The sequence below is a fragment of the Manduca sexta genome, chromosome 11, assembly GCF_014839805.1.
Source record: "Manduca sexta isolate Smith_Timp_Sample1 chromosome 11, JHU_Msex_v1.0, whole genome shotgun sequence".
NCBI lineage: Eukaryota > Metazoa > Arthropoda > Insecta > Lepidoptera > Sphingidae > Manduca > Manduca sexta.
The window spans coordinates 11,809,656-11,819,289 of NC_051125.1; positions in this window are offsets into that span (position 1 = coordinate 11,809,656).

The following is a 9,634-nucleotide window of genomic DNA, read 5'->3' on the forward strand; positions in this document are numbered from 1 at the left end:
AAGAGGTCATAGAATTTATTAAAATGTGTTTACAGCAATGATGGTCTATTTCTTTGTTGCGGATCTTCTGCCATAAAAATTGCAAGAATACTTTTTGCACATCCGGGGGTTTACCTATAGAGCTATAGGTTTAAAGTATTCAATTAAATAGTATTTATATAAAATTGTTGTTATGTTTAAGACTAGCTTCCACCCGCAGCTTTGCCCGCGTGGATTTCGGACTTCAAAAATGGAGGAGGTGCTCAATTTGTCAGGATGTTTTTTTAATGTATGGTGGTATGCAGGTGGTCCGATTGTCCGGTCAAGGTCTGATGATGGGATCCTGGTGAAATCAAAGGAACTCCTCTAATATTATAGGCAAACCTATGACAATTTCGTTATTATTAGCGTATTTCATGTATGACTTTGGTGTTTCTATACCGATTTCTATGATTCTTTTTATGGAATATTTAATAATGTTAACTTTTTTAATTAGGGATGACTGAGAGTGTTATAAACGTAAGAGTAGAGAAATATAATGAGAAAGCTTCGAACTGCTAAGCTATCGGGAGTTACACGTGTTATTGTGAGTCAACCATAAAAGATAGACATATGCTGTCGTAGGATATTTGTTATATAATTTTAAGGAGAACATTTCCGTCATACATGATTTCTGTGTAGCTTTAACCATTAAGGTTGCACACGCGACGGAAGCTTAAAAAATGGAGTAACTTCTCCCGTTTTGCCAACATTTCCCTTCACTGCTCTGCTACTATTAATTGTAGCGTGATGATAAGTATACTATAACCAGCTCAGGAGTATGAAAAATAATTGTACCAAGTTTCGTTAAAATCCGTCGAGTAGTTTTTGTTTCTATAACGGTTATACAGACAGACAGACAAAAATTTTACTAATTGCATTTTTGGCATCAGTATCGATCCCTAATCACCCCCTGATAGTTATTTTGGAAATATATTTCATGTACAGAATTGACCTCTCTACAGATTTATTATAAGTAAGTATAGATTGCAAACCAGTTATTATGCTCCCTTAACAATGTTTTTCATCATGCCAATGAGCGTCATTTTAACTTGATATAAGGAAGATTCATTCAAAGCTAACTATCAATATATTAGACTTAAGTACTATATAGATATATTTTTGTTATTAATAGCAAAAAACATTTATAGAAATCTTCCTCTGGCCTGGGACATATGGGTCATTCCGCCATTTCGTGCAAATTACATTTCCAGCCAAATTAACCCATGAAGAAATACCTGCATTTAACAGAATTATATTCGAATGGACAACAAATCAAGTACTTAAAAAGGAGTATCATTCAAAAGTTAGAATTTTTAGTTTATTATCAAATTATGATAGTTTAACTCCCAAAAATCTCATTACACTCTGTGTCCAATCAGTGACAAAGTTGCATTTTACAAGTTTATTAATTTTTTGTTGAGTAGCTAACTTCCAATTCTTCGATAATCCATTTGTTTAATTTCTTACTAATTCATTAGTAATATTTGTAAAATTATAAACATATTATAAATTATTAAAAAAAGGACTTTTAAATTTTGTCACGTAAAAAAAATCATCACCATCCAGAGTCAAAATCGTTCCATTCTAATGCGCGTTTATAAATCCCCACCCGTGAGTCATGACGCAAACTGTTCGTACTGGTCAGTTAGCCTCGTCAGCAAAGCCAAGTGCACGTGTCTCCCTCGCTTTTGAAATTATATACATTCTTCGTGCCTTCAAGAGCCTTTCGTCCAAATATTATTTCATCACATTCCGTCGAATTTGAAAAGGTATGTTGCATTTACAGTTATTATAATTTTCATGAATTAAGCCTACTTCATAGATTATAATCCCATATAATTCTGAATCAGTTACTAAGTATAAGTAAAAAGTTATTTAGGTAATTCTTTACAATTCTCATTTATCTCCTTTGCATTTCCATCCGTCCCATCCTTTTTTTTCGTGGATGGTTATGAACGATGTTAGAAGTGAATGATTTTTTTTTAATTATTTACTTTTAATAGATACATTGGATTTTTTAGGCTTTGTAATAAAAATAAAATATACATTAGTAAGGCATCTACCTATGAAAATTAACAAGAAAGATTTATATTTTTTACAGTTCAGCGCAAAAGGACGAAGATGGACTGACTTCACGAATCAAAAAATATACACCAATTAAAAGGATCCCTGAACTATATGCCATCCAAAAATAGAAAGAAAGAACAAGATATTTGGCCTGAAAAGCTAATAATAAGATTTCCAGTATTAAGGAAATGACTCCCAGAGCACAAAGGTCAGAGAAAATACAGAAAATTATTTAAAAAGGAAATTAGAAAAGAAAAGTATTGAGATGGTACTGGTAGAAAACTCCGCTTCTAGTATGGCTGATTCTATTATACAGAGAGCAGACCCGTTAAAAATAATAGAAGTAACTAAGCAACTAACTAACTCCAAGCAGTAGTAAAGTTCCCCAACAGTCGTGAGCCACAAATGTAATAAGACGAATGCGTTACAACCATCTTAAGATCGATAAGTAACCCTTATCAGCAGTGTTAATCGCCAGCTCTCACGATGGGTAGAACAATATTTGAATTTATATTCTCGATCCGTGGATATTCAACTAGAAGCAATAGACTCCATACCGATATTGGCTACCTTAAACGAACTCGATGAACCACCTACACACGAATACAAGAATTTCAAAATGCTATTAAACTGCTCAAAAGAGCCCTGGAAACGATGGAATTCCTGCAGAACTCCTAAAAGTGTAGTGCACTCAACTTATCATTTACAAGTTGATAGTAAAGTATCGGAAGAAAGTATACGTGCCACAGGATATGCGCGGTGCTAATATTGCTACCCTGTATAAAGGAAAAGCCGATCGCGGTGTCTGTAACAATTACCGCGGTATATCCTTGTTAAGCATCGTTGGTAAACTTTTTGCTCGTATAATATTAGTAAAGATGTGCCCAAATATCCACTATTGATATAATCTTCACAATCAGTTTCGTTGATCTCAATAAAGCCTTCGACACCGTGAGCAGAGAAGGCCTGTATGCTGTAGAGAAAATAGGACGCCTGCCTAAGATTCTGTACTTGATCAAAAATTTACACCAAGGCATGAAAGGTTCGGTCGTTTTTAACAGTCAGCTTTCATCACCATTCGATATGCGCAGGGGTGTACGACATAGTTGCGTTCTGGCACTTACACTGTTTGGCATCTTCTTCTCGCTCCTGATTAAAGTTGCTTTTGAGGATGCCAAACAGGGAGTACATTTGCACACAAGACATGATGGCAAATTATACAATGTTTCTCTGTTCTTATCCAAGTGTCATCGCGAGGATTTGTTAGCAGACTGCCTCTTGTTTGCAGATGACGCAGCTCTTGTCGCTACCTCACAAGAAGAGCTCCAGAACATCATGGACAAGTTTGCTAAGGCATGTGTACTGCTTTCAATGTCTATCAACGCAAAGAAGATCGTTGTAATGAAGCAAGGATGTACAATCACACCAATTATCCTGTTGAGTGGTACACCTTTAGAAAACTTTGGAAGTTTCTGCTACCTTGAATCGACCGTGACTGGAAATCTTTCGCTTGATGCAGAGATTGTAAGCTGTAATGGAAAGGCAGCCACCATGTTTGATACGCTCCATGCAAGGATATGGGACAATAGACACCTAACAACCAAGTCCAAGATGATAGTTTATCAGACTTGCGTATTAAGCATACTCTTGTATGGAGTTGAAACCTAGATATCGTATGTCAAACAGGAGTGAAAATTTAATACGTTTCACATGCGCTGTCTTCGGCGCATCTTAGGCATAACATGGAGGGACAAGATCGTCAATGAGGCGGTACTGAAGTCTGCACAGCTGCCTAGAATAGCTGCACTTTTGAAAAAGAGACGGCTGCGTTGGCTAGGGCACTATGATTAACTTTGATATTAACTGGAAGAGCGGGGAAAGATTAGCTGAAGATCGCGCCGTCTGGCGAAAAGCTATCTTTGATGGCGTAACCGAACACGATAATTCCTGATTTAAAGACCTATCCGAGAAACACGCAAAATGACACGAAAGCGTTAGCAACCCCTTATCATCCTGGGCAAACTCTGATAGTAACATCTATACGTCATGTGGCCGGATTTGCCCTTCACTTGTTGAATCTTTATAGCCATCAAAGAAAATGTATCAAAACCTCCAATTGTTGACGCTGTTTAAATCATCTTAATAGATGTAATAGGTCAATAATGATTAATCATAATAATTGTTTAAAACTTCTATCCAAAGATTTTTTTTTTTATTATTTTTATAGTTGATTTATATGGATATTTTGGTGCTGATTTTACTTTCAGACGATTTTGACAATATTGTAAGAGATAATTGCTGTGAGAACTATAATTAATATTGTAAACGTTGAATCTCAATAAATAAAATACTGATTATTACAAAAAATACATTTGATTTTTTTTAAATTAATTTGTCTCTGTTTTACATTACCATCTTCCCTATTTTATTACCTTCCTAGGCTATTTCATTACATTCTTTTTAAAGTTTATTACCATCCACTGCAGATTTTTCTAGCGGCGATATCTCCAAATCTAAACACGATAGAAAAGTGCCTTCCTTTGTATACCATTACAGAGGCAGTCTACATTTGATTTTTTGAATAAAATTCTTGATATTTGACATTTTTCTAAAATGCCGCGGATCGATGAAATTTGCACGAAATCACGGAACAACCCATATAAGTATCAACTACTTCTATTAGACTCCTTACAAAGGCAAGCCGCTCAAATAGCAGACGATCCCAAGCTCAGGGACGGTTTGGAGCCGTTGGATGGATGTGGTAAGACGTTGGTTCGTGATAGTAAGAAATAAGTTGATGGAAGCCGATATGAGGTCACGCCGACAAGTTCAGGCTGTGCGTCTAACTGTTGGACATGAGAAAACTCGCCGACGCGACGGTTCGCGCAAAATCACACTAATTGGCAATTTCGACATATTTTTTTTAGTAGCGGGGACCCCGCGCCTTCAACACCGGGGGAAACCTGCGAACGGTATACTGAAATCCCCCGGCTTAGCAACTGCAGGGCCCTGGCGCAAAGTTGGGAAGGAAGTGTAGAAGGGCAAGAAACCATCTTAGAATGGAAGAAGGGGAGAAGGCCAGGAAATGTTCGCGAGCCCTTATAGGCATAAATGCGAATTGGCAACCATGAGGTACACCTATACACACATAACCGTGTGCTTAAGAATGCCATAAATGTCCCCCTGTGCATGGGCGTGCATTCGCGGTGGAGACCAAGCGCACAAGGATTGCCTCAGGGGTACGACATCGATATTGGAGGCATTGGCCTCTATTTTCTACTATTTCTACTCACGATTTTGTCTAACACGTTTCGATAGTCGTCTCGGTGTTTAATACGCCCAGGCGAGCGAATATGCAGTATCAGACCAGGAATATGACAATTTTGTAAGTGTCCTATGACGGTTTAGTTAGGGCGGAGTTTGGACGAGCGCACAGATCTCGTCGTTGTTCCCGGGCGGTTCTGTACTCAAGCTTACATAGAAAACGTGCTCAAAGATCATTTATTGCCCGCAGCATATGGTATCGGCCCAGATGTTTATGTTATTCGACACTAGACAGCGGTATTCCTGTAAAATGCTCAGAGTAAAATGTCTAGCATAGAGATTAGGGTAGATACCCAAGTGATTAATATTGTTAAAATATCGATATTCAACAATCATCACAAGATAGATTCTTTTATTTTAATTATCGTTGATCATAGAATAATAAGGTGTTTGACTGGTGTAACCAAAACATATAAAACTGTTCCAGAAGAAAGAATCGTGGGCAAAAATATTTATCAAATACATTTTTTTGTTTTAAAAGTATTGTAAATATTTTATTTTCGTCTTTAAAATTTAGAATTTTTAATCTGTTACCCTCGGAGCCTGAAACGAAGCGATGCCGGCCGCCATTGTTAGTGACGTCATCGCACATAAACATTGCATAATGCAAAGTAATAGTAATAAATTTATAGTAACGACTGCATGAAACATAGAACAACAGATGGCATGCACTCATAACTTAGAAAAAACGGAGGTTACAAAAAAGATAGCCTCAACACAAATTTTATATTCGATACTTAAGTATATTGAAACATTGATTTTTTAGGTGACAACAACATATAAAATAACACAATATACAACTATAAACATACATTGAAATGATTTTCACAAAAATAAGTCGTCGATTTATCCGACCTATATTTTGGATCTCGTCGTGCTAAAGTCAACCACTTCTTTTTTAAATCTTTTGATTTTGGCACATAAATGAACAATTTATCGGGATTATGTGATGTCGAGTTTTTACGTAAAGGCACTGAACAATATTTATATCCTAGCAAATTCATTTTTTGTGGAAAATTAACAACTAGCAGAAATAAATCCAAACAATTTGTTTTGTTGTAAGGTGCAGGTTAGGTGTCACAACTGTCACTAATGTTTGTATATGTGCGATGACATCACACAGGGATAACGTCACGTGACAAGGCGTTTTAGCGTGAAATTAAAAATGAAAAAACAATATCATGGATTTTTAATAAACAACCCATATTCCAACAAAAAAATATATAATGTACGCTATAAGTGAATAGTCCTATATCGCCAATCCCATATTATAATTGACGTGCAAATTAGCTAACGAATGCTGTAGTAGAGCTGATATATGCACTGATTCTGGCCACCCCTTTCAGCGTAATATTCGAAACTGTATAACAAATTTTCACCCTCATACAAAAAAAATAATAATATACCTATGCAGGACGCACTTCCACACACAGATGGCCATTCTTCTTTGGCTTTATTGGTACTTGGTACAGGTATTGGATTGCCTTGTTCGCGTAGTTGTATTAGGTACGCGTACGACCACCGGTCTGGAGTTACGGGTTCAAATCGCAGTATAAAAAACGCGCAGTTGTCGCGACGCGACTATGATAAAGGGTTCAATGTGAGCGCCACAGTTGCAAGACGCGCGTACCTATCGATACATTAGAGTGCTTGAAACTCTCACACTCCACAAAACCGCAGTTCCATACTCACCGCGTTCCTATCCTCCCGACTTTTCTAATAATTCCGGCCGTGCAAACGAATACGGTTATGGTTAGATTGTTAGTTGGCTACGACTACGTGCATCTATAATCGTTGGTGTTTCCTACTTGCCTTGTGACCGTCCTGAGCCGAGGTTCGTAACCCCTTTAGCGGGTTGCTTTCAGCATGGTCGCTTACTTAATTTTCAAGGGTTGTGAGCGCCTAAAGCGTTCATCCAAAAGTCCGGTGTGTTTGTATTATAGCCGATTGTATAATACCTACGTATTGTCAGGTCCAAAAAAAAGTCGTGTTGTTCCGAGATCGTATGGCTTCCGACACGCGTACCATAAGACTAAATTGTGATGACTTCAACGACAATAGAAGTGAGATCTAAATGGGTGCCAAGTTCAATGGTCAGTCTTGGAATTTATTTATAACTAGCTTCCGCCCGCAGCTTCGCCTGCATGGATTTCGGACTTCAAAAATGGAGGAAGTGCTCAATTTGTCGGGATATTTTTTTAATGTATGGTGGTATGCAGGTGGTCCGATTGTCCGGTCAGGGTCTGATGATGGGATCCTGGTGAAATCGAAGGAACTTTTAACCATTAAGGTTGCACACGCGACGGAAGCTTAAAAAATGGAGTAACTTCTCCCGTTTTCCCAACATTTCTCTTCACTGCTCTGCTCCTATTAATTGTAGCGTGATAAAAACTATACTATAACCAGCTCAGGAGTATGAAAAATACTTAATTGTACCAAGTTTCGTTAAAATCCGTCGAGTAGTTTTTGTTTTTATAACGGTTATACAGACAGACAGACAAAAATTTTACTAATTGCATTTTTGGCATCAGTATCGATCCCTAAACACCCCCTGATAGTTATTTTGGAAATATATTTCATGTACAGAATTGACCTCTCAACAGATTTATTATATGTATAGATAAGATAAAATAGTTTACGACAACTTTAACATATGATTTCCTCTTATAACTTAGTAGGTATAATATACCTATTGAAGCCTAAGGTCTGCTTGGCTAGTTCCAATGTGATAAAATAATAAATAAAAAATAAAAATGCTTTATTCATCACGTAGGCGAACATAGTTGCACTTATGATAAGTCAAGGTACATGAGAATATTTTATTATTACTTAAATCAGCTTATATAAAAAAAGACAATTTATATTGAAAATAAAATAAATTAAAAATATACTTAGTAAACAAAGAAGCCAGCTCGGGCTGGCAGGGAAGAAGAAATAAAAATATGATGTATATATGTATTTTTGAATAAGCAATAAGGGAGAAACGCGTCGCGATCCTCACCGGTGAGGACAATAAAAGCCCTAACCTAGCTAACCTACCAGCCTTTCACTAACTACCTAAGCGATGACTACCCGAAGAAGAAAGGCAGAAAGAAACTCCGGGCTTTATTTTTTATCATCAATTGTCCATTCTTTTATAATATTGTTATTAATTTTTTTTTTTTTTTAATAAGTCTTTTCTATACAAAGTCTGATTAATTATATAAGCTAATACACGCACATCACCGTAAAAGTGCGGAGAAAATCCACATGAAAGTATTTAGCAATAACTAAAAATTAACGAAAAAAAAAAATAATATTAAAAAATTTATAAAAACTATGAAACAGTGTACAGCGTGCATACGCCTATATTTATAAACATAATATTTTCATTTTATATTTTGTCATAGATCTCGGTCAATATAATTTAGATTATAAATTTTAAGGCTGATGCAACAAAATGATCGGTCGGTCGTCTATTATACATTGATAATTCAATGAGTCAATATAAAATAAAATATGTCACGGACATTTAAAACTGCTACCCAGTATAATGTCAAAATTGTAGAAAGGTACACATGAGACTAATATTTGTGGTTTACTGTTGTGTGTTGGTTTATTGAAATAAAACATGCATCCGTCTCTTTTGTTCAATGGTAATGACACATCTATCGATTTCCATAACCCACTTTAAGGAACTGTAAGGTCCTCGAGACACGCATTGCACGGCACACTTATAGCGCTTGGTTAGCACCACCCAGCTGTTCTCATTAGGCGCAGCGCCAAAGGCGGATCCGGGCGGGGTCATTAGGGTCATGATCCCCCCTAAGCTGGGTCTAGGTGAATATTGATAATTTTTTTAATTACATATTTTAATCAAATATACATACATATTTTGTTTGATAGCAAATTTACGCGAATGGCACGCATGACTGCTAACTATTATTTAATTTTTGTTCAGAAGAAAATTGATTTAGCTATTTGAAACATATTTCTTTGATGTTTAAGAATAACAACTAGTAATGAGATTAATTATTGTAATCGATTCGGTTATTCTTTGCAATGATTTGGGCCTAAACAGGCAGGCATTTAGTAATCCGCAAAAGGGGCTCTAAGCCTTACAGAATTTAATTAAGGAAAACTTAAGAATAGTATAAGTAAAATAGTATATTGTACTATTTTACTTATACTGTTTTCTATTCACCAATTTTATTAAGTTACGACATGCATTGTTTATTTTTTG